This window comes from Anser brachyrhynchus, assembly GCF_964034855.1.
Source record: "Anser brachyrhynchus genome assembly, chromosome: 2".
Classification (NCBI taxonomy): Eukaryota; Metazoa; Chordata; class Aves; order Anseriformes; family Anatidae; genus Anser; species Anser brachyrhynchus.
In genome coordinates, this window is record NC_137695.1 from 148280607 (window position 1) to 148308208 (window position 27602).

The 27602-nt window shown below is 43.1% G+C and overlaps 1 protein-coding gene and 1 long non-coding RNA gene across 2 annotated transcripts in view; one reads left to right on the forward strand and one right to left on the reverse strand.

Moving 5' to 3' along the window:
* LOC308189085 overlaps positions 1-11236 on the forward strand; it is a 30585-nt gene extending 19349 nt beyond the window's left edge. The window contains exon 2 of the long non-coding RNA XR_013946001.1: positions 1-11236. This exon is cut by the window's left edge and continues 18607 nt beyond it. This is a non-coding gene — a long non-coding RNA (uncharacterized lncRNA).
* SNTB1 (syntrophin beta 1) overlaps positions 1-27602 on the reverse strand; it is a 116879-nt gene that overhangs the window by 77603 nt on the left and 11674 nt on the right. The gene's annotated exons all lie outside the window — the stretch shown is intronic.

Below are 27602 nucleotides of genomic sequence, written 5' to 3' on the forward strand. Positions count from 1 at the left end.
CATGTGGCTACACTGTGTGATGCTGAACTTACCATGGTCTTCTCTCCTCTTTCATTTCTGGACTATCCTGTTCATAAACACTAGGTCTGCTGACGTGGCAGAGGGCAGACACAGGACAGCCACTGGGCATCCTGCTCCTTGTCAAAGACAGCAAGAAAAAGCACCAAGAAAAAGCAGTCATTGCACAGCAAGAAAGGTCTGGGGCAGGAAATTTCTCTTTATTTCAGCTGGTATTGTGTGGTAGGAGGGTTTGTGCAGTCACACTGTATCAGCCCCCTCCTAATAACGAAGATTGCTGATCAACTTTTATCAATGTTGACAGACTGGCAAATAAACTTGCAAATGCAACAGGGTAGAAAGACCTGTTAAAGGATATAACATAAGGCAAGCCCTCCTTAGGCACCAGAAGCTCTACAGAAGGGAAATGGTATGAAATACTTTCTCCCCTGTGCAGAATCTTTGGTAAGGAGGTGTAAAAGCTCAGCAAAACTTTTGCTGCACTAGGACATTATGAATGTTGCTCTTGCCTCTGGACTCTCTGATGTTTACAAGGCATGAGTCCCCACTGCAGTCTTATAATATTTCTGGTTGATTAATTAGATTAAGAAGTCAATCAAGCACAAAACAAGATTCTCTGGAAACTAGTCTCCATTAATTCTGAGGCTGTCAGACTTCGTTTTTCTTACAAATAACCAGGAAGCCCAATTACAAGAATAGCAAAACAAAACAAAACAAAACAACAAAAACCCAGAACATTGGATTCCTCAAAGAATTAGTGGAGAGAGCCCAAGCCCCAGATTAGAGTTTGAGCAGGAACCTGCTCCCTCGCAATGGAAAGTGACTGCCTTGTGTAAAGCATGTGGCGGTTTTCAGCCTGTGTCAAGTCCTTGCCAGAAGTACTCAAAAACAAAGAGTCATCCCTACTTAGCAGTGCTGCAGACTGGGCCAGATGGAGCCCTTGATGGAAGCTGAGAAGACAACTGAGACCCGAAGAGCTGTAAAACCCCATCTGCCTACAAATGCCCTCCAGTTCAGAGGCATAGCTATAGCAGGGTGACAAACAGCCAGTCCAGCAGCTGGCCCTACCGTAGCACAGGATTAAAGTCGCCACCATCATCAATCCCCGCGTTTAACCAAGCATGGTGACATGGGTTTTTTAAGGCCAAACAGACAAGAAAGCCTTCTTGTAGAACAGAAACCAGGCGCTGGCTGAGTTCCTGAGACTTCAGGAGATGATTTAATTGTCTCCGTTGCTTTGGCACAGTTAGCCTTTGGTAGACACATGCTGTGGCTATTCCCCCAGAGACCATGTTGGCAAAATCAAATGGATAAAAATGAGAAGTCCAGGAGGAGTGTAGGGGGAGAAGGAGGCCTTTAATGTGATCTAACACAAAATCTAAAGTGAAGGGAACAGCCAACAATGTGGCATAAAGGGAAAGATCCACTCAGTTTAAATGACTAGCTTAGAAACTGGCAACCTCCATAGTTCACAGGGATAAACCGACCTCTCAGGAGGACAGTTCATCCAGCAGTTATTGTAAAGTGGGAAGAAATCTGCTTTTGGAGCTGCCAGTTTTTCTCTTTTTCTCTGTTAACAACAGGGAAGTCGCTATCTTGTCTCAGCTAGCTGTCAAGCACTTAGCTAAAGTTCAGAGGGATGAACTGCACCCAGAAGACCAAGCGACCTGAGCAACCTGCATTTGATTTTGCATCAAATCCAGTATTTAAAATCCAAGGTCATATCAGTCAATTACAATTTGTAAAGGCTGAAGTAGTGCTGCACAGACTTGGGAGACAGGAAAGTAAGAGTAAATTAAATGCTGGAGTTTCCATAGGTGTGTTTTGTTGGTGTTTGTTTTTGTTTTTTTGTTACATTAGCATACCCAAATCTATGCATACACTTTATTCTTTATTTATATATTCTTTTGAGTGCAAAGCATAATCTGAGATGGCAAGGCAGTGTGTTATGTTTTGCAAATCCCAATTAGTGGATCTTAAAACAAGAAAATGGAACCCTCCCTCCTTTTCCCATCCCTCCCTAAAACTATTCCAAATCAAAGATGCTGATTATGCTGTTTCCAGTGTGGAGTTTGTATAGGCAGAGATAGGACAAAGACACCCAGGGTTTTGTCTGAGCAAGTTTTTTTTTTTTTTCTTTGATGGCATCTTGCACAAACAATGAAGGATGGATGATAAAAAAAAAAAAGACAGACACTCTTATTTCTCTCAGCAGGTGTGAAATTGAATAATCTGTTAATGTAACTACCTCTGTGAGGCAAAACTAAACAGAGAGATAAATTTTAAAGATTATAAGCATCAAAGTATAAACTACATATTTTCCTTTTTCATACAGAATTACATAATGATGTATCTCTATCACCAAGCAAATATACTACAGCACTCAACAAGTGTCTAGGAACCACCACAACACACACATAACCTAGAGCAAGGCCTTCCTTTCCTTGGAAATCTCTCCTGGAAGGCTGAGTGTTTTCAATTATTCTGTTTTGTTTTTTTTTTGTCTTCACAGATCAAAGATCACAAGGGAGGTACCAACAAGGCACTGTTTAGCCATGGTAACCTGAGAGCTGAACAGGCAGAACGCAACTGCTATGGTCCATGGGTGGGTGCAGGACTTGGTGAGTCTCACTTCCTTCATTCCGCAGCTTTGCTCAGTGATACTTCCTAAAAAAATTACCAAGAAATAAAACTAAAGACTGGGCTGTCAAAACACAGTGTAGTCAAACACAGTTCTGCAAAATTTACCAAGTCAGTTTATTGTTTGCCACCGATATTTATTGCAAAGAGCTTTGCTGTTGAAACCAAAGAACTTACGCATTTGGACTAAACAGTGAGGATTCTCCTCAGCAAAGAATTAAATTCACAATCTAACTATAAAATAACAATGATAAACAGTTAATAAGAATTAGATAGTATAGCCTGTGTTTTAATTGGCATTTTCTTCTGTTTAACAGAAGACTTGACTTCTACAACTGAAAACTGAACTGTACTCAAACCCTCCTCTATCACCGAATCAGCTATCACTTTATTCTGTTTCTTAATGGTAAAATGACAATAATTAATTTTAACTGGACAGGAGAAACTAAATGGTTGTATTACCTATTCAAAAATACTTCAGCTTTATAAATTAATTTTCTCTACTTCAAGCACTAGTCTGGAACAAAATTAATTCAGAATTTACTCTAAATTGGTACTCGAGCGTAACGACTTGTACCCACAAACCAAAGTCAACTCACTTTCCCTCTGAAAAATTGAAGTGTCCACATGGGAGGCTTGTTCCAAACAGCTACATTAGACAACTGGCACCTATGCCCAAGGCTTTCATCACATTAATTGCCCAGGCTTGCATTGCAGAAACGTTTTCCAGTCCCACATGCACAATTTCAAGGCTCAAGTTAGAAGTTAAAGCTATGAGTTAAGGTCGTTCAGGAGTTGTTTTTGTGGGCAGGTCACATTCATCTTGATTGTCAACCAATAGTTACTGTAAGGTTCTTCAATTTTCAATGCTAAAATGTGTATGTAGAAAGGGAGGGCACAGAACTTGACTTTTCAGAAGTCAGAGCTACAGATGGGTGTCCAATAAACAAAAAAAAAATAAGTTACAGGAAAAATATATAGGAAATTTATGTTTAATCAAACCAAATATATAACAAATAAAATAAATCAAACCAAAATAAATTCCAAGATTATCCAACCCTATACCCCACAACATGCCTAAACTGACCACAGCATACTTAAGTTTGCACAGAAAACCTTTTTTATTTCCTGGCATTAAAAAGAGGACACTGATGTCTCCATCACAATTTCAGTCAAGGATGGGTAAAAATAATGGTTAGAAATGTAAAGCTCCAAGGAATTTTTTAGTAGCTGCACGGGAGAGACTCGGGCCAAAAGTTGTTCTAACAATGAAGCAAATCCACTCTGTGCCCAGACAGCCCTTCTATTGAGACGGTCTCTTGGTTACAATAGAAACAAGATCACAGTTAATCTCCAACAGAGAGCTACATGCCTTGGCTAAATCAAAACGTATACCCCTTCCCGGCGCTGTCCAAAAGCCCTGCTGACAACAGCAGAGCTGACAAAGTGTTAGCTATGAGGACGCGGTGGGGCTGCTGAGGTTGAACCCAATTTACTTCATCATCTCCATTTTGTTTAGCCTTGCTGCTCACGGATGCAATGTGATTTTAAAGAGAGACGTTTATTTTCACAGCAGCTACTAGGAGCTGGTTATGGGCAGCCTGTGCCTTGCTCCTGGGTTCCCTCCCACCTTGTTCTAACTCCTACAGCCACCCAGACTTACACAGCAAATTGCTGCGGTCATTCGACCTATCATTGTTTATTGGTTTGTCATTTGGCTACTGATCTGTCAGCAGATGACCAAATTTTGCCCACTCTTCAGTTTTAGGGGTGTAAGAGAGAGGAAAATTAGTCCCAGAATTAGCAGGGAAGACTTTACCACTTTTTCCAAGTGGAAGAAAGTAGGTGTTACTTCGGCAAAAGGTATTAGAAGCTATAGCTTCAATATAATCTGATTTTGGCTCCTTTCTTATATACTCTGGATTAAGAAAATCATCCTGAATCTATGCAAAGGCAATACATGAACCTCGTATAGATGGACACAAAATCAATAATCCCAGAAACAGTCACAAAATATCCATATATGTTTTTACTATGAAGCACCTTGTAGCAGCCTGAGCTAAAAGAAGAACTCAGCTGAGCTTTCACTAGCAAAAAATTCTGCAGGGAAACACTGCCGGTTTATGCAGGAATCCTTGGGCATGCATTTGTAAACTACTTCTTTACAAGATTAGAGACTTCAAATATCCTTTGATACAGGCTTTGCTAGCACATACAATAGGCAGGCTGCTGCCAGGCATGGGTTTGCTTACAAAAATCAGAGACCTTAAGAAAGGTCTGGACATACAGAATACAGTTTAAAAAAAAAAAAACACTTCAATTACCAAGAAAAAATAAAAATAAAACCAGCAAATACAAGTTTCTTTAGGAAGACAGTAAGTCTCTTTCCCCATCTGTACACTATTTGCACTATTACATGGTTAACAAAGATTTCCAAAAGCAAAACTTTGCCTTTTACCAATTTCTGCCATGACCATCTTCTTCATGCCTCACACCTATTCAGAATCGTCTTCTCTGACTGGTAGTACGATGCTTGGCTTTTTATAAAAATAAGGATAAATTCATCCAAAGAATCTACATTTACCTTCCTTATCCTGGACTCATTTAGACAGCCTTCAGAAGATCTTAATTAATCATTGAGCAAAGTGTCACAAGACCGTAGGTTGGAAGGGACCTCCGGAGGTTGTCTGGTCCAGCCCCCTGCTCAGAGTAGGGCCAACTTCAAAGTTGGAGCCAGCTGCTCAAGACCTTGTCCGGACAAGTTTTGAATTCCTCCAGGGATGGCAATTACACAGACTCTCCGGGCAATTTGTCCCGTTGCATGACCCCACATTCTGAAGATTTTCTGCCTTATATTTAATTGGAATTTTCCTTGTTCCAACTTGCAAAATTAAAAATATATATATATCAACTATAGGCAATTTGATGCCTTAAGACCTGCAGGTGTTTGCAAACCCCAACTCCTCAGCACAGAAAGTAGAACTGGGAAAAGAAAAAGGATTGGAGTGAGGTCTGTCTGCACCACCTGGTAAGGAAAGCCAGGAACCACATGCACGTGGTCATCCCCACTTTTCTCATAGCCAATTCGGATATTTCATCTTTTGACCATTGCTCCAACCCAGGATTCCCAGATAGGGTCAGTGCTGTGAGGAGCATGGGCTTTGTTTGTGTTTGTACCAAATCCTACCACTAATCCACACTTCAGGGAATTTTCAAGTTTCACACGCTGTGGATTTTGAAGATTAAAGACTCAAAACATGTTGCCTGGATACCATTGGTTAGATAAGATTTACCAAAGAAAAGATTATGCAAAGAACTAACAGACGCAATGGAAATACTTTTGCATTGTTTGTGTCATTAAATTTGTCCCTGATGTTTCTCCTTTCATGTGCAGAACTATTTCTTTTTTTAAAAAGCCAAATTTAACAGGAAAGCAAACTCTGTTCAACAGCACAACAGATAAAAAAAGTGATTCAGTTGGTCTGAAGATTTTCAAAAGTTTTCTTGAATTATTCAGGCTGCAAGCCAAGTGTTTCCTGGATATCAGAAGGTCTACAGATTGCTGGTAATTTCTAATGTAATGCCGACCCAAGTAAAATATGCAAGTGTATTTTTATCTCAAGACGAGGTCAGCTAACAATTCTACTTCCTCAAAAAATTAAAAGACTTTGTCTTCAATGCAATGAAGACAAAAAGAAGAAAGACAACATTAAAAGCTATTTCACAAAGCAAGAAGACATTAGATATATAAAGCATAGGTACCAGTTTGTATAAGTCAGATGTAGAAAGTTTGTTCTTTTCCTCATTTCCATCAGGAGGGTTTAATACAAGTTTTGTATCATACATTTAGGTTGTACATGACAGGGGTTTTTTTTGTTTGTTTCTTCTTTCACTTGTCTCTGTTACAGATCACAGCCAGGCCAGCCAGTCATTATTAGAATAAACTTTAAACAGATCAGCCAGCTCAGTCATACTGCCGAAGCAAATATGACAACTACACTCATTTATCAAACAAAAAATCAAAACCAAAAGCCTTCTGTCCAGTACTCAATTCAGTCTGATCAGGTTATTCTGGCAGCTCAGTGGTGGCCACAGTCTCCATTTCATAACAACATAAGGATGTTGTAATTAAATGAATAGTTGATGAATAAACAGACATACTGAACGTCTTCCTTGAAACGTGCAGATAAGACATGAAAGTTTTCCAGAAAACTTAAAAGTTTTTGATATAAAGCAAATGTGAATGGCAAAACATTCTTTAGGATAGAAATCATGTCAAACGTTGGCTTTTGGTGGTATAGATCTTAGGATCTCTTGGATCGTTCTTCATGATATCAAACTTCATTACAATAATCTTGATGAATTTTCCCTCACCTCAAGACAGATGGACAAAGTGGATTACAAGGAGGCCGCCTGAATAATTCACAAGGCAAGACTGTGGGAGAACAGAAACCATGGATTTGGGACTTGCTGTTTTAATCCTTAGAAAAAATCACCTTGGGATCTTAGATTGTTGAGTTACCCACAGTACAAAAAGGTTATGGTAGACCTACAGCAACTGTTATGTGATATGACAAAAGTGCTGGATTTTATCAGCATTAAATTGCCAGAAACAATCTATTTAAGATAAACTTCTCTCTGAATCTACATCTCATCATCATGAACAGAAAAGCAAGAAGGAGGGAGTAACAAGCATGCCTAAGTAATACAGGCAAAACGCAACCTCCATGCAGGACACGACTCCTGGATTTCTTTGTCCCTCAGTCACATTAAGGACTCCATTTCGTCATCCACTAGGACCCAGAAATCTGCAGGGCACAGCTGTGATTTTGAAAATCTGTGGCCACCACAGACACTTTGACTGCCTGATTATTGTTCGTCATACCCATCTGGCTTCGTATTGTCGACAAAACGATGCCTGTACTGCAGCCTGCAGGAACTGCACCATTTTGACAGATAGCTTGATACTCTCTTGCTACTACTGCCTCACAGAAAAACCCTTAGGACTATACATGAAACAGTGACAGAAGTCCCCAGAATACAAGGCAGTTTAATTTGCAGCCAAGGCATGAGGAGAATCACCTGCTACTTGAGAGAGGAAGACCATGCATAGGAAATGAATAAAACATTAAATACACAGCAGGTAATCAAATGACTAAAGCAGTTTTGAAGGGCTTTTTTATTATTATTATTATTTTTGGCAGGTGGTACTAAAGTAGTCTATCTGTTCATAAACTTGTGTCTCTCAGTTGGAAACACAACATGCAGTTCTTGTGCCGCAAGGTGGAATTAAACTACATTTTAAATTCTATACCCAGGTAGAAAACTTTCTACTAAACTTTATGGCCAAAAGAAAAAAAAAAAAACTATCTTATTAATTTTTATGTCTCTGGTTCTCTCTCAATAAAGAAATTCTAAAAAGCCTGTGATCTGTCAATCCATTGCAGATCTAAGTCTGATCACAGGTTCATGCCGAAGTTACCCAGTAACTAATGGGGCTGCTCTGTTTTTTCATATGAAACCACTGATCAACGCAGCAGAAAGTGCGTGGCCACTCACCTTTTGGGAGAGCAGAACATAATGTTACCAGGGATCCTACCTTTTCGTACATGAAAGGCCCTGGCAGAAAAACCCAGCAAGCCTGTAATTTTTTTTTAAACACTTGAAAGACTTCAAATGCTAGAGGGTGTACTTTCAAAATCCTTACATAACCTGTTACGCTTCGACAACAGGGATTTTCTGTGCTCTGAATAACCCAGCAAGAAGTCTGTGAGCGGGGAGCTGGTGCGGGCAGCAAACAGGCTGCAAGCAGAGCTGGAAGAGGAACCCCACATCTGGCTGCCTCCTGGGTTATAAAAGACAGGAAAAAAAGCTGTATGCCTGCAACCAGCAGGAAAAGGGCACCAGAATCAAATATTCAATGTGGTCTGATCAAAAAGAAGAAGAAGAAAAAAGTCCTCTTGCTGCTTTCCATCTGACACTGCCCCCTGAGCTGCCTCAGTGCCAGTGCAGCATATTTGAACATAACTTTAATTAAATTCTCCTTAGACTAAGACTTGTTTTTTTTGGTACTGTCCTGCACCCCTCCTGTGCTCAGCAGGATGATATTTTTGCATTAGCTGTCCCATCTTTAATAAATACTTGCTCCTTCCCACTAATTTAGCCAGCGCTCTGGCAAGCCTTCACTACGACTCAGCATGTATGGAGTGGCCATTCCTAAAAGCTGGTTCAAAGCTCATTTCCCTCCAGAAGTACAGAGTAGGTAAAATCCCTCGGGGAGGAAAGAGAAAACCAAACCGCATCCCCAAATACCTTGAGACAATCGGAAAAGTTTCATAAATGCGCAGCTCCTGCAATGGAGGTATTAATCCACGGAGAATTACAAGGAAACCAAACGAGCTGTTCATTTTGTGAAGGTCACCGAACAACCATCAGATAACAAGATTCAGTCATTACTGACACAGGCTGAATTTCAAACACCACTGGAAGGCTTTATTTTGTATTCTTAATTTTACGACCAAACCTTCAAACGCTCTCAAGGTTGCTGGTGCTCCAAGAAGTGAGCAGGGGAGACATTTCGGGTTAGGGCACGGGAGGTCTGCAGTGCGTTAAAGGAAAAGTCTAAAGACGGTACCACAGTAACATACCATGTCTTGGGGTAAAAGTTTTCATCTTCTGGGACTGTCAAATCAGCAGTTTGTCAGCGTAGGTACCCAAGGACCTTTTAGTCCGAGTCTTCCACTGACCCAGACTCTGCATTCACCCTTGCAAGTCTCCTGGAAAAGAGGTCGGGGCAATGAACCCTCCTCCCAACACCCACAATTCTTTTTTGAGGGACCCTCCCAAAACAGCCGTGGTTACCAGCACTGGAATATTCCACTGAAATAAAAACAAATTATTCCACTGAAATAAAAACAAATTTGAGTAGAAGTGAGGTTAGATGGATTAAAGTGGAGAGAAATCGAAGTGCAATAGAGCTGCGATTATTTTCCTTTTTCAGTGCTCAAGAGTGCATTTGAAGAGTGTATTTACCTGCTGCAATTGCATAAAGTTCTGGGAGCAGGGATTTGAGAGCTTACTTACAAGTTTCTCTCTTCAGCATTTTTACAAGAAAAAGGGCCGCTTTCAGGAGAGGCAATTTTCAAACTATTGCTATGTAATCACTAAAAAGGGAAAAGGAGAAAAACCCCCAGGGATAATTCCACCACCACCAGCGTTTGGTCTGCCCAGTAAAGGACCCACGTGCCTTGAACAGAAAAGGAAGCACCTGCTTCTTCTGCCAAGTCCCAGACACTGCAAGGGGAGAGGTGCTGCAGTCTGCTACTTCAAGGGTAAAGCCATAAAATGAGGGTTAAAAAAATATAAATTGTTATGGAGCTAACACAATGTTAGGACATGCTGCTTCACACATGCGCACACACTGTGTTCCTTCTTCCTCTCCCTCCCTTGATCTTGTTTATTTAGACTATGGATGCTTTGAGGAAGGGACACTCCTCCTGCCTGTATTGGGATGCCAGCACCCCAACCTCCGCTGTTTTTTCAGGCACGTACCTTAATACAAACAGGTCAAGGCGCTCTAACAAACAGGGACAGAAGCCAGGCAGCAGTAAGCTGGTGACTCTCTCCACAGGCTAACTCATTAACTAAGGGATGTCATTAAACAACAAAACCAAAACACTCCACGCCAGTGAGAGTTTAGAAATAAATAACGCAGTTTGTTTAATAACCAGCAGATTACAAGATTCGACTGCCTGAGAGGACAGGGAGAGATCACCACAGGTGCTGGTGCAACTAAGGCAGCCGGACTGAAAAATGACATTTATTTTCTCTTCCAAAACTCCAGCTACCCGCCCTCTGCGGCTGCCTTACCTGTATATTATAAGGCTGCAAAGCAAATTAGCGCTGCTGGCAAGCATGGATGCTCAGGCACCTTTCAGATTTCATCTTCCTTGTTCCAGGCCTGACGGCGCTACCACCTTCCCAGTCACTTCCTAGCATATCCTTAAAGCCCCCCTCCACAGGGGTAGATAATTTTAATTTATATGAAAGCTACTCTGTGATGTTTATCGTGATTTAAGTCCACAGACAGGAAGCCTTGATTTCAACGTTCACTATGTTTGTATCCTATTTGCATTTCTTTTTCTTTCAAGTTATTTCTTAAAGAAAGTTACCTGACAGTGAGAATTGCATTATCAAAATGCATTGACATGCAACTACTTACTGTGACATTACATTTGGTACGTTTCTGGTTGTAAGAAGATAAACATAGGATAAATAGCCTCATTTCTAATTTTTTTAATTCATGGCTTGTGGTACTCTTTGCTTGGATGGGAATGAGGACCCAATTACAAATGGAAAAGCAGGGTTTTATATAGTGCAGCCACCCTAAACGTAACATGCTCTCAGCATCTGATTAATGTACGGCTTTTAAGCCAGCAACAACCTCCACTGCAGAAGTTGAGTTTCCTTAAAACTTCTGCAAAAAGCATACAATGCCATTTTTGGTAAAGCCTATTTTAATTCTGCATTTTCCAAAAAAAAAAAAAAAAGTTAATTTAAAATAATAAAAAAATAAAAATTAAATTACACAAAGAGCAGCTTCAAGCAACCAGCCTCAGCACACACCTCACCTCTACAGAGGCGACCCTGCTCCTCCTTTTAACTCCTGGCCGTGCAGCTCTCTCTCATCCCTCCAGTTAGATCAAGCAATCACATTCGAAACTGAACCATGAAGCAAACCACCTTAAAGTCACTGAACTCTGGGCTACAATGGAAATCAATCGGACAGCTAAAGCAACCAGCAGCCCTCACCACCTGGCACACTGCTGGCAAAATGCTGCCCATACCTCGTGGAGGGAACACAGAGAAAAAAAACTGAGAAAAACGTGCTCCAGGTCTCTGTTCCCATCACAAGCTTCCGAGGGGTGGCTGTGGCCATCACAGTGAAGAGTGGACACAATGCAAAGCTTCAGGGAAAAATCTGTATCTTCTCAGCTTGCCACAGCTAACTGAAAGCCCTGGAAGCTGCTGGAGATGCAACCACTTCTCCAGGTGCTGGAGCATTGGAAGCCATGCCGTGTTTCCAAGAAGTGCTGTCTGCCGAAGGATTTCACTTTACCTCGTCTTAGATCATTGCAACTCCATCCTTATCTCCCGTGAAATTCAGACACAGAGGGTGAAATTGTGCCCTGTCATCCACTGAATTCAAAAGCAAGTTTTTTCCCAGTGTGATTTAGATGTAGTGACCTAACATAGCTGAAGGACAAATGCGCTGCCACATCAACAGGGCATGGGGCTGTGTCAAGATTTAAGGATTTGGTAAGAGACAGAAGGGCTGAGCGGGGCAGTCACCAACAGAAGTAAATCAAAGAGGCACGGAAGACTACTAAAACCCTCCCCGTTTGCCTTACGCCACGGCCACTGAAGTTATTCCACGGCTGAAGTGAAAAAAAAAATGTATTCTTTCTCAAGCTTCTATTAAACTGAGCCGTCAGTAGTTCTTCACAGCACAAATTCACTCAGGCACGCTTTGACACTTAATCCCCCCCGCTGCTTTCTCTCCGCCGAAGCCTCTGATGTTGTAGCTCTTCGTGGAGATGCTATCTGCCTCCCAGTCTGATGCTGGACAAAAAGTCTTTTAAGGTTATTTCAACCCAATCTGGACGGCTATCAAGATAGTCCCACAAGGGATTAGTGATGAGATTAACATGAGCTGTTACAATTCAGTGAAGAAACCTATGTGTGATAGTGGAAAGGGCTCCGAGAACATCAGCTCAGCCCTCACGGACTGTGAAAGAGAGAAATACATTGATAGTATGCTCACATCTCCAAAACTGCGTTCACTGCTGGTCACCCCATCCGAAGAAGGATTTGGAAAAACAAGAAAAGGCACTGAGAAACATAAAAGGGATTCCTGTGTGTACCAGCTCCCAGACATAGCAGGAGACTAAATATAGTACATGTTAAAAAAATGTTTGATGATAGGTACGACAGAAAACAATGAGCAGTCATTATTTCTCCTACCAGAGAACTAATGAGCACGCTGTGAAATTATCAGCTAGTAGGCTTAAAAAAAAAGAAATATTTTTCCACATAATACATTTGCTTGCCACGTGATGTCACAGACATAGTTTGGGGTATTCCTGGGCTTAAAAAGGCCTTCAAACAAACCCACGGCGGTTGGTCCATGGTGGGGATGAAATGCAGTGGCAGACTACCTGGACGAGGGAGACACAAAGAGAAGGAGCACCTCATAACCTCATGCATATTTTAATACTTTTCTCCCTAAATATCAGCTTAGTGGACACTGTACGTGCCGTTCCTCACCAGGGATGCTCACCAACTGCTGTCTCTCCCCTGAAGGACATGATGCCAAGAGCAGACAAAGCAGGAGGAGGTCTCCCTTCCCACAAGGACCTATGTTTTGGTGGGGGCCTGACCCAGAACCGTGTTCTGGATTCACACCAGGTGAGGTCCTTCTCCTCACCCCACCTCCATCCTCCAGCTCCACATGGCACAGCAGCAGAGACAGCCTGGCACACAGCACTCCAGTCCTCCTCCTTCCGAGCCAAGTAGGGAAAAAAAAGACTTAAAGGCAACCAGAAAGGCATGGTGAGAGGAGCCACTCAGGAAGTCAAGGCTGGAAAAAGAGTGCAGACTTGTTGTGATAACTTGGGGAAACAGGATGTCGCAAGGAGGCCGATGCCCACGCTGTTCCCACACCCCGATGTGATACTGTCCAGACTCCCGCACCCCCCTGAGGTTCGCCTTTATTTTTAACGAGTGCAAAAAAAAAATCCCTACAGCAACACTATGCTGACAAATATAAGTGACTCAGCTGGAGATAAGACTGCCTGAGTAAACCCCACGACTAATTTTCCCTCCGGCTCTCCCTTTCTCAGAGGTAATCTCATACCTTCACCATAACGAGATCAAGACAAAATATGTCTCTGGTCTGTCTGCCGGACTGAGTCTATAAAGCACTCTGAATCTCTCAGCAGCATCAAAAACTATTGGAAGGCAGTACATTTTTCTCTTGGTCTACCTTGCTACTTCAATTTCTGAAAAAGTATTGACAAAATGAATCAAACCAGCCCCACAATTAGTAGTCTTTTTGCCACCATAAAGATGATTGAAACATCCATACCCTTAGTAGCCTCATAGACAGATGGGCTACTTCCCCCCAAAAGCTGTTCTTGAGTAAATACGGGAAGTTTACAGAGGCCCAGCTACTCAAAACTTACTTCAATGGAAGAGCCACACAACTAAGAAGGAGTATCACAAGGTCTTTCCATTAGAAGTTCAGAGCACTAAACCTGCTGGGGAATTTCAGTGTCATGTTCCCAAAAGCACATCAGAAGGCCACAAGAGAAAAAAATTACCAAACCCTAATCACCAGTGAAGTCAGATAGGACTCAGGTTTTTCTTTCCAATTAAAATGTTTATCTACCAACCATCCAAATAAAAACAACAACAAAAAAAACTTTAAAAATGTACATACATAAATCCAAACCCGTACGTTGCTTATGTTTGCAGGTATGTAGCAAGAATAAAATTGCCCAAATGTTTATTTATTTTTCTGAAGTTTCATCCAAAGAATCCTGAAGAAAATAATCCTTTCTGCTTTATCACATTAAAAAGGCTTTGGATTAAGTTCCAACGCCTGACTGAGATTCAAGAAAACACATATTACACTGTTTGATTTTTAAAGTCCTACAGTCTTAGTCGATTCAGAGGAATGTAAATGAAAAAAAATCACTTACAGCAAACAAAGTATGTTAGTACTCATCACTTTAAAGATCCAACTGAACTGAATCATAATATTTGCTCCCCTGCAATTTAAGAAGGAATCAATTATTAAAAATCTAGTGGATGCAAGGCTTCACTGGAATAACTTCTGCAGACCTCATTTTTCGATTGTATTTTCCACCAAAGAACACCAATGTGCTTTACTGTCATTAAAATCAACAACTTTGAAAGTGACTGCTGATTTTGAAAGGGGCCAAATTTACATTCCTTAGCTTCAAAGGTGTTAAACGGTGCACAGAAATGCACAAACATCTGTATGCGTGACTTTGGCCTTCAATTAATACTGCCCTTGTAACATGCTGCTTTGACAGAGATATTCTCCCAAATTTTCTTCAGTAACTGAGATACTGGGGGGAAAATGAGCAGAAAATACCACTGCTCTGTGAGGAATATGAGGACAGCTTTCTTAGCTAGCTTGTAACAGACCCAATACTGAAAGGATGTATTCCCTTAAATTGTCCTTTTTGTAGGGTTGTACAGGCACAGATTTAGTGCACAGATTTAGCGCAAAGCAAATACAGAACAGAAACGGCAAGAAAAGTCATGACTTAAAAGTGTGGGGCTAAAACAGCAAGTGTTTTAAGCACCTCAACTTCTGACCATTTAAAAAAACATCAACAAAACAAACAAACAAACAAAATATCCCATCTCCAAGGCATCTGCACAAGCTACTTGCCCAGGCTCCAGAGGCTGCCTGATCACGCCTGCATGCTGAAGCAGCAATGAGGGCTTGCTGTGATGAGGACGCTGCACTAGGCGTCATGTCAGAGAGGGAACCAGAAAAAAAAAACACGAATGATGGTGACCCAGAAGATATGAAAGCAGAGAGGAAAGGAAAACTGAGAATCAGTGGGCTCCTTTTGCATATGGATGAAGACTCACTTCAGAGAACATTTCACAGATGCAGACAGACCAAATGAAGAAAACGCTAGGCTAGTCTGATTGCACACCCTTACCGCCAAACTCTCCAGGCATCGACCTCATACATTTTGCAAAGAACACGCTCCAGTTCCTTTTTTTTCTACAGTGCTTCCTGTTCACCCTCACTGTACTTCAGCTTGTGAAGCCAAAACCTCTGATCGAGCACCAGATTAAGAGAGCGCACGTTAGAAAAGCATTCTTTATTCCTGCATTCGAACAAAGCTGACATTTCACATACATTCATAATACAGATCAGCTAAAAGGGTTTACAGGGCAGATATCTCCCCCCAGGCTATCTGTACCCTTAATGGTTTCTGTACTAAATCTATAAACCAGAACAGGATGAATTGCAGGTATTTAAACAGCAAAACTAATTAACTAAACATAACTACTTCCTTTGAAGCTTTAGTAGATGGCAACAATTTCCATTTATCTATTCTTATGTGTGAATTGGAAACAATAGTGAAACTCTGCATTATTCTGTCATGGAAATTACGAATTGTATTTTCAAGCAGAAATGATCAGAAATCCTGAGAAGAAATGAAGGTCGCTAGCTTCACCATTTTGCTCTGCCAGGTCTCCTGGATCAGATGGCAGATGACTCCTCATCTCTGATTTCTATTGGTTTTGGAGAGGATTTTTACCTTCTCAGAGATGATTCTCTGCATAAAGAGCACATTTACCACCTCTCCCACTGCACCTTCATGGAGAGATGCCTAGGTTTATCAGCAGTAATGTATTTTAATACTTACAAAGGTTTCAATATTGGGCACATTTATTAGCATATCTGCTAAACTTGATCTCCACTGAATTGAAGGACTGAAATTGCTATTGCACAAGAAATCATACTCTTTAAGGTCCGTGCTGTTCCTTCAGGACCATTAGTGGAGTAAAGAGGGCTTACATTTTGCAAATATAATTCAGGACAGACTAATGCTTAAATTCCTTTCCAGATTCAGCTTGCTTAATTTCAAGGTAAATTAAAAAAGCATTCTGAGTCTCAAACTCATATTTTACATCTCCTGCTGCCTTCATTTTTACAAAAAAAAAAAAAAAAAAAACACATGCCAAATCCTCCCTACTCCTCTGTCCTGTATCAAATTGCCAAATTGGTAAGCTCCAAGGTTTTGAACTTCCAATGGCTTTATCCTTTCTGCGGAGTTCAGAAATGTGTAGCTGAGAACTGGGTTTGTCCCCACCACTAGAACTCATTGAGGACTTTCTGTAAATAATGCTCAAAGTTCACAGGTCAAGAAAGGCTTTGCCAGAGAGCTGCTCCTGCTCCTGCAAATTGCGCAGGCTCCAAGTCAGCCCAACTGGCTTTTCAAGGTACAATTTCAGCTCGTGTAAAAAAGAAAAAGGAACAAAATATTCTTACGGGTGCATAAAGCACAATTACACAGCCAGGTCCTCTACTTTCACCCTGTACCACACTCTCCATCGCAGTGGCATCAGCACCATCCCACCGCATCTCTGAACAAAAAGAAGGTGAGGAGAGAGAGAAAAACACGGTAATTTTATTTTATCTAGTGTTAATATAAGGTGTGACACCATTCATCTGCTCCACATCCACAAGTCCCTGAAGGTTTCCTGACCGCCTCCACTTTCTCACAGGCAACCAGCCTAACACCATTTAGGGATACTTAAAAGGCAACCTGAAGGCCAGCAACTCATGCAGCTGTGGTGATCTCCAGGCCTTCAGATCTTGATGGTGTGCTGCGTCTTCACAGAAAACCTCAGAAAAAGGCCCAGTTCCTCGCTGAGGCCCTCTCTGAAAAGTGCTGATGCACTTCAGTCCTCTCACGGATGGGAAACTTTTGTGCTTGTAACTCACAAACCATGAAAACGCAGCATGTAAAGGGGCACGTGAGGCGTCCCAGTCTGTTGTCCACACCACAAGCTGCTGGTGGGCAGCCACCTGAGCTATTGTCAGTGTGGGGTTTCCATGGTCTCCCCGCTGTAGTGCTTTACAGTCACTTCTGTTCATTTAAATAACCAAAAAAAAAAAAAGAGTTAGTCACTGTTTCAGACACAGCAGTTCTTATTTCTTATACTTTCCCAGAATTTAGAAGTTTCAGATTAATTGTTGCTATGCTAAAATATACCAATTAAGGGGGAAGGGAAGGGAAGGGAAGGGAAGGGAAGGGAAGGGAAGGGAAGGGAAGGGAAGGAAGGGAAGGGAAGGGAAGGGAAGGGAAGGGAAGGGAAGGGAAGGGAAGGGAAGGGAAGGGAAGGGAAGGGAAGGGAAGGGAAGGGAAGGGAAGGGAAGGGAAGGGAAGGGAAGGGAAGGGAAGGGAAGGGAAGGGAAGGGAAGGGAAGGGAAGGGAAGGGAAGGGAAGGGAAGGGAAGGGAAGGGAAGGGAAGGGAAGGGAAGGGAAGGGAAGGGAAGGGAAGGGAAGGGAAGGGAAGGGAAGGGAAGGGAAGGGAAGGGAAGGGAAGGGAAGGGAAGGGAAGGGAAGGGAAGGGAAGGGAAGGGAAGGGAAGGGAAGGGAAGGGAAGGGAAGGGAAGGGAAGGGAAGGGAAGGGAAGGGAAGGGAAGGGAAGGGAAGGGAAGGGAAGGGAAGGGAAGGGAAGGGAAGGGAAGGGAAGGGAAGGAAAGGAAAGGAAAGGAAAGGAAAGGAAAGGAAAGGAAAGGAAAGGAAAGGAACGGAACGGAACGGAACGGAACGGAAAGGAAAGGAAAGGAAAGGAAAGGAAAGGAAAGGAAAGGAAAGGAAAGGAAAGGAAAGGAAAGGAAAGGAAAGGAAAGGAAAGGAAAGGAAAGGAAAGGAAAGGAAAGGAAAGGAAAGGAAAGGAAAGGAAAGGAAAGGAAAGGAAAGGAAAGGAAAGGAAAGGAAAGGAAAGGAAAGGAAAGGAAAGGAAAGGAAAGGAACGGAACGGAACGGAACGGAACGGAACGGAACGGAACGGAACGGAACGGAACGGAACGGAACGATGTATTAGTAAATAAAGAATGTTGCTGCCCACAAAAAGCAATGGGTCGGTGACTTAGCACAGGCCACACTTTCACACTGCAGGCTGAAACCTGTCAGCCTGCAGCTGTAATTTTTCTACCAATATTCCAGGTTTGAGAAGTGCCAGATCACCCTCTCAGACCTACCTAGCTGTGCTTTTGCCACTATACTGGGGGAGAATAGATAAAAGGGATGACATGAACCGGACCAAGCTTTGTTAACCCAGCCAGGTGCCATTCACTCACTGCCCACAAGCCGATGCGGCAGAGGAACAAGGGCAGGAGCCAGCAAAGGGATCAGAAGAGAAGCTCAGATCGGGAACCTTTTTCATCCTGTTGATGAAATATCATGAAAACACCCTCCTTGCTTTCAGCTGAACGAACCAACTGCCCGCTTGACTGCAAAAGCGCTGGTGTTCGTGGCGGGGGCTGGTCAGGCTGCAAGGCCGGCTGCAGGCCGCAGAGCAACAGGCCCAAATTATTGCTGGTTTAACTCTCCAGAACAGACCCCATTCAAACACCTGGCAGTCTGAAAAGCACCGCACTATTAATTCATATGTTGGAAGAGAACAAAATGCTGGTAGAGGTACAAAGAACCAGCCCATGTAGGCTGAGGTCACTGAGAGATGAAGGGAGGAGGAATAAGCACCAGAACTGATTCGGATAAAAATTTTAAATTGGGTACTAATAGCACAGGGACCAGATACACAAGGGTTTAGTATATTAAAAAAACTTAGATAAAAAAAGAAATTGAAGCAGTTGGAAAGGTTGCAGAGCTCAGAAAGCTAGTCAAACAGCTATCACTCTGTGAAACAGGGAGGAAAGTCAATGTAATTAAATGGCCTCAAGGCAGAGTAAATATGGAGTGGCCAGGTTTGTCACACAACAAGTTATCTAGATCTGAGACCCATGTAAGCCCTACAAAAATCACAGGGGTCCCACATTTACCACTGCACGGTATGGACCAAATTTAGCATGCTCAAGAACATAGTGAACTTGAAGCTTCTAAGAAGCTTCACTTACATGCATGGTTAGCGAGAGCATGAACTAAGGGATTATTTGTACATATACCCATTCATGAATAAAATGCATTTATTCCCTAAGCAAGTTGTACACAAATAAAGCTGCTGCACTTCAGACTCCCTTCTCCCTTAATCCAAACCAGCATTTCAACATGCACAAACAACTCTGCAGTCTCAGCTGAGCCTGTGCTTTGCTCCTGGGCACCACAAGACCGGGCTGTCCCTTTTCTTGCCCACCCAAGGTAGCTGGGGGTGTCCAATTTTCTGGAGTTTCCAATTTTTTCTCCTCACTTCAACTGTAAGATCATCCCTCCTGCTAGCAAAGCAACCCAACCTTTGTTCAGGACAGGCACTTTTGAGTTTTGCAGAATTTCCCACTCCCACACACAATCCAGGAGACAGCCTGTATGAAAGATTTATATCAATCCTTTATGCAGCAACACGCGGTTATATAAAAGCCAGGATATGCAGAATACAAAGCAGATAAGAAGCACACTTTAACTTGTAGGTGACACAATTAACATTGGAAATTCAAGATTGTCACGTAAAAGTCTAGTGCCTTCCAAAAAAAAAAGAAAAAAAGGTTTCTATCAACAGTGACACAATTTGCAGTACTAAGAGAGATCCTGGCCCGGCTCCATCACCGAGTGTTTGAAGTTGCTTTTGCTCGGGCCAGATTTCATCCACTGCATATTGACAATAACAGGGCAAGTCCCAGCATGATGAATGAAGTTTCGCAACGGCTTTACACAAATCTTGATCACAAGCTGTCCCCAAAAAGGGACCTAAAGTGACTCAAGCTTCCCCTGGCCTTGCTGCCATGTGGGTAGCCAACCAGGGTACCTGGCCAGAGAAAAGCAGTTGTCAAAGCTGGGGTGTGGAGGCAGGAATGTACTGCTGAGGCCAGGAGGAAGGCAGGAAAGTCGTGCTCAGCCCAGGCTGTGGTTTCACAATGAGTTGGCTTCAGCGACAAAACCATCTCACCGGGTTCCTCCTCCAACCACTTCTGCCTCATGTTGGAGTCCACTGCTCCCTTTTGCCAGCTTTTGAGTCTGCTCTGTAAACTCCAACTCTGAAAAAAAAGCAAGCTTCAGAGGTGACATCTTTTTTGGAGCGTTCTTTTAGTCCATGTCGCTTTAAAAAAATCTGCTCCTGGCATGGCACTGTGTGCAGTGAAATCAGGGCAGCCATAAAGAGGTGCACTGCAACACAGGGATGGGCTTTTCTTACGCAAGCTTTCTGGCCAAGGCCAACATATAATGCAATTACACGCTAATATTCTCAAACAGCACATATGCTTCTTTATACTACTTCCAGCAAAGATATGTAGCACTTTCTGCTCTGGGGACCGTACCCTGCTCTGCACAAATTCTGTGTTTCTCTCCAAATCCCAGGTCTGGAGAACCATGTCACTGAGTAGGAACTGAGAAATAAAGAACTGTCCTCAGGTTACAAAGAAAAAGCTTCAAAACCATATGGGGGGATTTATCTCACATGACGTTAATCACCCAAAAGGTGTAGCTGGAAGCTGATCCAGTCTCTGTGTAGCTGATGAAGGGGGAGAGTGGCATCTCCTGAGGACCACTCATCCTGTTTCCATCTCTGCTGCCCGACCTGAGAGCCGAGATGCTCAGCCTAGCCTGAATGCTAACATAATCTTCTCTAAAGACCTGAAAACCCTTGAGAAAGGAGAAAAGAAAAGCAAAATCACACATACCTTTCTCCGTTACTTTCCAGTGGTGAGAATTAGAAATGAATATTTTAGGGGTGGCAGAGGTCACTACACAATCAGTAACAAAGCACAGCATAAAGCCAGCAAAATGAAGCATTCAAAGATGCAAGCAACTGTTTTATTTAAAAACAAAAAATAAAAAAGAGGGAAAATAGGAATGATTTCTTCTTTCAACCAAAAGCCCAAACCATTTTGATGATATTCCATTAAGAACAAAGACCGCATCCCACAGATTATCCCTCAAAACAAAGTTAAATGCCTTTTTACAGCTTGACGGGAGCCTAGATTAAAATTTCATTTTGCATGGTCCCTAGCTCTGTATCCTTATTAAAACACAATCCCTGATAGTGTGTCTAACAATTAATTACTCACAAACATCAAAAATTTAAGAGGTAAATGGCTCTTTTCTGCACTGAGTCCTAAAACAATGACACCCCCTTCACAGTTCCTTAAAAAAATTAAGTTGTTAATACGGTAAGTGTTTATAGCAAATTTAAGTCTACCTAGAAAGCCAGGTCTGGCTGCAGGATGTGCAGTGGGAACCCTGGGGAGCCCGGCAAGGTCTGAGACTGCCAAGGAAGCAGATTTCTCTGGCAGTTTTGGTATGGGGATGGCATCAGCAGGGCATTTCCCTCCTGCCCCGTGAGATACAACAGATATTGGTAGGTGACGACAGCATCACAGCAACAACCCAGTTGTACACTGTGAATGCTCAGCCTTCCCCACCCTGAAAAGGAGAGCATGCTGAGGCTTCACACACCGAGGTGTCATGAGCGTGATTCCCCTCTGTTGGCACCTCTACAGCGTGAAAGTCAAAAACCATGACCCAGAAGCTAAGGTGACAGCTAACCAGGCCTGAAAAGACATGTCTCACCTGGCTTTATTTGCTGAAGCCCAGCCCACAAGCACAGAGCAAAGGATCGGTCTCTAACAAGTGAGCAAAGAGAACAAGAAGAATGGACTTTGCACAAAGTTTCTTAAATGCTCGGTCTGTAATCAGTGTTACTGGACATTAACTGATCTGCCTATCCTGGCAGCCAGCTGCTGGGCTCACCTCTCACAGCCGATTACCATCACCCTTGCTGCAAATAAAAGGAGAGAGAACATTGGGAGGGGGTGTACACATCTCCTGCAGGCTCCAGCTGCGGGTCTGCCTATGCCCCCAGCCCCTCTCCATGTCATTAACAGGGGTGGAAGGGCCCGGAGCACAACTAGCAAACACAGAAATCATACAAGGCTACCTACACAGTGGGTAGGGTGTGAAAAGCACTGGCCCTGGTGATGGAAGCACCCTGTGCTTAGCTACAGACAGCTTAACCTCAGCAGCTCACGAGGTGCCAGCTGAGCAGTGAGGACAGGCAGTGCCAGGGATGGCTCTGGTGGGGCAGAGCTGTTCAGCAGTGCTCTGAACGGCGACCGCTTCTGGATGTCTTCTCCTCTTCTCATAAGGAATTCAGATAAAAGAAGGACAAGCCACGCCAACAACACTGACAAAGCCCCCAAACATCTCACTTCTCTGTCGCTGAGGATGGGAGGCGCTGCAAACTGCACCACGCTTGGTAAAAATTGTGAGCTGTGAATGGGAGAGGAAAAACAGCAAAGGGAGGCTCCTTGTGCAGTCCTGTGACACAGCTGAAACACCCCGTGGCCGATGTTAAACTCGGGCTAATAAAGCCCAACTGTTGAGCTGCCTGGTCAGTGGCTGGTTTTAGCAGCGACACAGAGCAGGCACTTGTCTCGCGCTCGCTGACGGACAAGCCACAAACAGCCGGTGGCTCTGGGTCAGATCCCCTTTTGCCCGTTCCCTCGGAAAGAAGAGGGGTGTTTGTGCTCCGGACACAAAGCCCAGTCTGTTGCAGACTTGGATGTGGGCCTCCCCGCCTGGCTCCGACCGCTGGCTGTGCGCAGGCTGGAGCCTAAGGGGGAAAAGGGGGAAAACACCACGGGAGCTGTCCCCAAAGACCTCCCCAGAGACTCCTCAAACGCAATCATTTTTAAACGTTGTGCTTCGAGAGCACTTATATGAAGTGCTCGTGAAAATCTCCAAATGTGTAAATTGGAGTTTAATTTGTATATTTGACATTGCTACTCTTTAAAAAGACCTTAACCAGGCTTACGTTTTTTCCAGTGGAAAAAGCTACGAATGGCACTTCTCCCTTTGGCAATCGCTACCATTTGCTTGCTTGCTTTGGTGCGGCTTAGGTTGGGAGGGGGGAAATAATAAAAATGTTAACACTTCTTCTCACCTTTAGCTTGGACAGGCTCAATAGCAGGGAGCTATTTAACATATTTACATAGCTGTATCGGCACTCATATGCCTACAGAAGAGGAAAAACAAAATCACGGGTCCTCTTCTTGCCTAGCCTTACCCAAACCTAGCTTCAGTGAAATCAGTTCAGACATTTGGTCTTTGCAGAGGTCACCTGAATCCAAGTGGTTACAGGATCAGGGCGTGGAGAGGAGAGCAAACTTCAGCCGTGGTGCACATGCCATAGGAAGGGGTCACGGCGTTCTGGCTGTCCTCACCCCCAGCCACCCCGCACCAGCCTGGGAAGAAGAATATTTGCATATATACTTCATATCCAACCTTAATTTAAAGGGTGAAGAGGCAGCAGTCTCCTTTGCTGCCGTGACTCACACGAGCCTACAGCAGGGCTATTCAGAGCCGGCAGCTCCGCGCCTCTAGTCCGAGCTGAATCCCACAGAGCTGATGCCTGGGGGCACTGCAGTTCAAGAGCCTTTTGAATCAGACCCACATGATCTTTTCGCTGCCATTTATAAAGGAAATAAGTGTTCAAAAAGCACGGTGTTATCATCGCAGAGCTGTGTCTCGCTGGACTTTTCTGAATCTATTCTTATATTTAACTGGGCGTTCACATGTAATACAGTAAAAGCTTTCTTTGCTACGCTCCTCCAAAGCTGTGATTACAGGTTTAAAATTAGGAGTTACTTTCAACTCACTGTATTTTCTAATGATGCCTACATTTAAAAAAGTAAAAAAAAAAAAAAAAAATCCAAGGTGATTGGGTTCCCTTCCAGGCCTGGAAACCACACAGCTCCTGAGCTAAGCCACACTCTCCCAAGAGCACAGAAACAAAAACACAGCATGGTTGCAGTTCATGGAGTGTCCGCCACGATCCCACTTCTGTCACCTTTCAATCACTCTTAAACTGCACTTGCAACTTTGCACATCCTCAGAGACAAAGCAAACCTTCGGGCCCGCCTGCCAGCCAGAAGGCCAGCAGCAGCTGATGGAGCCTGCCTGGACCCAGGGAAGTGGTTGAGTCACCATCCCTGGAGGTCTTTAAAAGACGTTTAGATGTTGAGCTTAGTGATATGGTTTAGTGAAGGACTTGTTAGTGTTAGGTCAGAGGTTGGACTGGGTGATCTTGGAGGTCTCTTCCAACCTAGATGATTCTGTGATTCTGTGTGATTCTGTGACCCAGCCTTCAGCCCCAGCAGGAGTCTGCCAGTGTTCGGGGGCGATCAAGGCAGCAAGCGAACATTTTGTTTATGCAATTACTTATCCAGCTACAACTTCGGATTTTCCTGCATGATCAGGCTGATAAGCATCAGACTTTAACGAACGATTGCCTTGCATCCTAAATGACACGGTCGGAAGCCAGAAAGGAGGTCAATGATGTGCAGAAAAATGTTGTGAGGTCAGGGAGAAGATGCACAGAAGCGCTGGGCTTGGTGTGCTCTGCAAACCTAGAATATCTCCGAGGACTGCCACTGTCCTGCATTATATACACTGCAATGGCACTAAGAGGGCTCAGCAGCAAGCTGGAATTTCTTCTGGAGAAGTATCTACACAGTGACAGTGCTACAGAGAAGGAAGGTAGGCATTTACAGTCACCCTGTTCAATGGGAGAAATGCCACGTTTCTGCTAGATGCAGCTTCTTGGAGAAAAATGTAACTCCCTACAAACCTACTTTCACACGAAACTACGTTTGTTGTCTCCAAAACCAAGGATTGCTTCCTGCTCCCCATTAAATATTATTTTCAAAGCATATCTGCTGTTACAGAATTTACAGAAGCCATGCTAGAAGGAAGGAAGGAAGGAAGGAAGGAAGGAAGGAAGGAAGGAAGGAAGGAAGGAAGGAAGGAAGGGAGGAAGGGAGGAAGGGAGGAAGGGAGGAAGGGAGGAAGGGAGGAAGGGAGGAAGGGAGGAAGGGAGGAAGGGAGGAAGGGAGGAAGGGAGGAAGGGAGGAAGGGAGGAAGGGAGGAAGGGAGGAAGGGAGGAAGGGAGGAAGGGAGGAAGGGAGGAAGGGAGGAAGGGAGGAAGGGAGGAAGGGAGGAAGGGAGGAAGGGAGGAAGGGAGGAAGGGAGGAAGGGAGGAAGGGAGGAAGGAAGGAAGGAAGGAAGGAAGGAAGGAAGGAAGGAAGGAAGGAAGGAAGGAAGGAAGGAAGGAAGGAAGGAAGGAAGGAAGGAAGGAAGGAAGGAAGGAAGGAAGGAAGGAAGGTAACATCCTTTGGAAAGCTGTTGATACACTATCTCCTGTCACCCTGTATTTTTTTAAAAGAAACCTTAGTTTTTGCAAATTGTGGAGGTTTGAAGAAGTAGCATTTCAATGCTTTTCTAATTTGTGACAAGGATCCAAGGCTCTGGCCCAGATTTGGCTGTGCTGAATTAGCAGCACTAAATTAAGAAATCACAATTGTTTAATCAATTATTATTGCGTAAAATGACCGTGCTCAGAGACTGAACTGCTGCTGGGTCAACTTTACAGAGGTTTTTATTCATCAGGTATTTGGGAGCAAGAAGGATAGGAAGGAGGAGGTGAACAGGTTGCTGAGGGGCAGCGTGGAGTGAGGTTTGCTAAGCCCAGGAAGGCAGCACATTCGCACCGGGTCTCTCTCATCTGAACCACTTGCTAGCAGCTCTTTTTAGCTATGTAGGAAGACAACAAAGTGAATCAACACCCAGTAAGGACCAAAGACTTACCCATGTTTTTTTAAAGATGAATTAATGCAATACGTATGAGAGACAGGATAAAACTGCATCAGGACTTTTTTCCCATCAATGACTTATATTAATATTGCCTGCTAAAACTTAAATATATATATATATATATATATATATATACACACAAGGCTGATAACTTACTCCCGCTGAAATCAATGGGAAAATTCAGGCCAACTTGAACAGAAGGCAGCTTCTGCTCTCTCACCTTTCCCTCCCCTGTCTCAGCACACTCCGGCAGACGGCAGAGTGTCCCTGGCAGCCTGGCCATCGCCTGTTCAGCCGCAGAGAGCCGGACCCAGACATGGGGCTGGGTGGGGAACACAGTCCCAAATAAAAATAAAATTGCAGGTGCAGCCTTCCATGAAGTGCTCCAGCTTCAGGCAAATACATCAACCCTGAGATTCCTCCAGTACGGCTATAATCAAGACTCTATTTTTATTTTCATAGAACAATTAACTTAATCTGCATAGCACTGACAACAAACAAATTGTGTCTTGCATACAAGCAAATGCATGTGCAACATGCAAGCAATTTCAGAGCGTACACTATATGTGTGTATCCACTTATAACTTGTGCCGGTGCAATACAGGTGACGGACAACTCGTAGCTGTGCCTGCATCAAGGCTAGCTGAGCCCTGGAATTAAGCAGCAACATTTAAATATCTTCTTTAACCAGCATCACACAAACAAACAGAAACAAAGAGAAAATGAAGAAACAAAATAATGCATCCCAGATTCCCCCACATAAATCATTCTTCACCCTTTTGGGTTTTATGAATGCTTCTTGATTCATTTATACACACACAGCTCTATGTCAGTCTTCAACAGAGTGAAGTGGTGCACCTGCAGGCAACGTCTAATTTAATTTACAGCTACATTGAGGAGGTATTATTAAAGTTACACCTAGAAGAGCTATTTTAAGCAATTTTTAGAGACTTGAGAAGTTTCTTCTTCATTTCCCTCTGTATTCAAGGTTTTTACTGTAAGCTTCACAGAAATAAAGCAGCATACCCCGATAACCATGAGTAATTGAAAAGATCAAACATAAATGGATTATAGGAATTCATGTAGTACATCACTTGGGACTTCTCCACTAGAAGTGTATCTGTCTTGGCTCATACAAATACATGTCCTTATCCACTTCATACCATGTGTGTATTGATCGAAAAGCAAGAGAACAAAGTGTTTTAGGAGAACGGCATGTCTGAAGTCTCCAAAGAACAGCATAAATACATGCACTTATATAAATGAACAACATATTTTAACGAGATGAGAAAAAAATAATGCCTTGAGTTGGTCAAAACTTTTTAGCTACGAAAATTTCCTGTTGATAAACGTGAAATGGTTGCAGAAATTCTGCAAGTGGAGGATGTACATTGGTGACTGCATGCTACTCCACACAGAAACTTTTAGTTGGAAAAGTTTTTAGTTGCAAGTTCAAATCAACCTTTTGAAAGCAAACTGCTTTCTTTTGAAATATAAAATGTTGTTTCAAGTTAAAACATCATAAAAGATTCCTGCAGAAAATAGTGTGTTTTC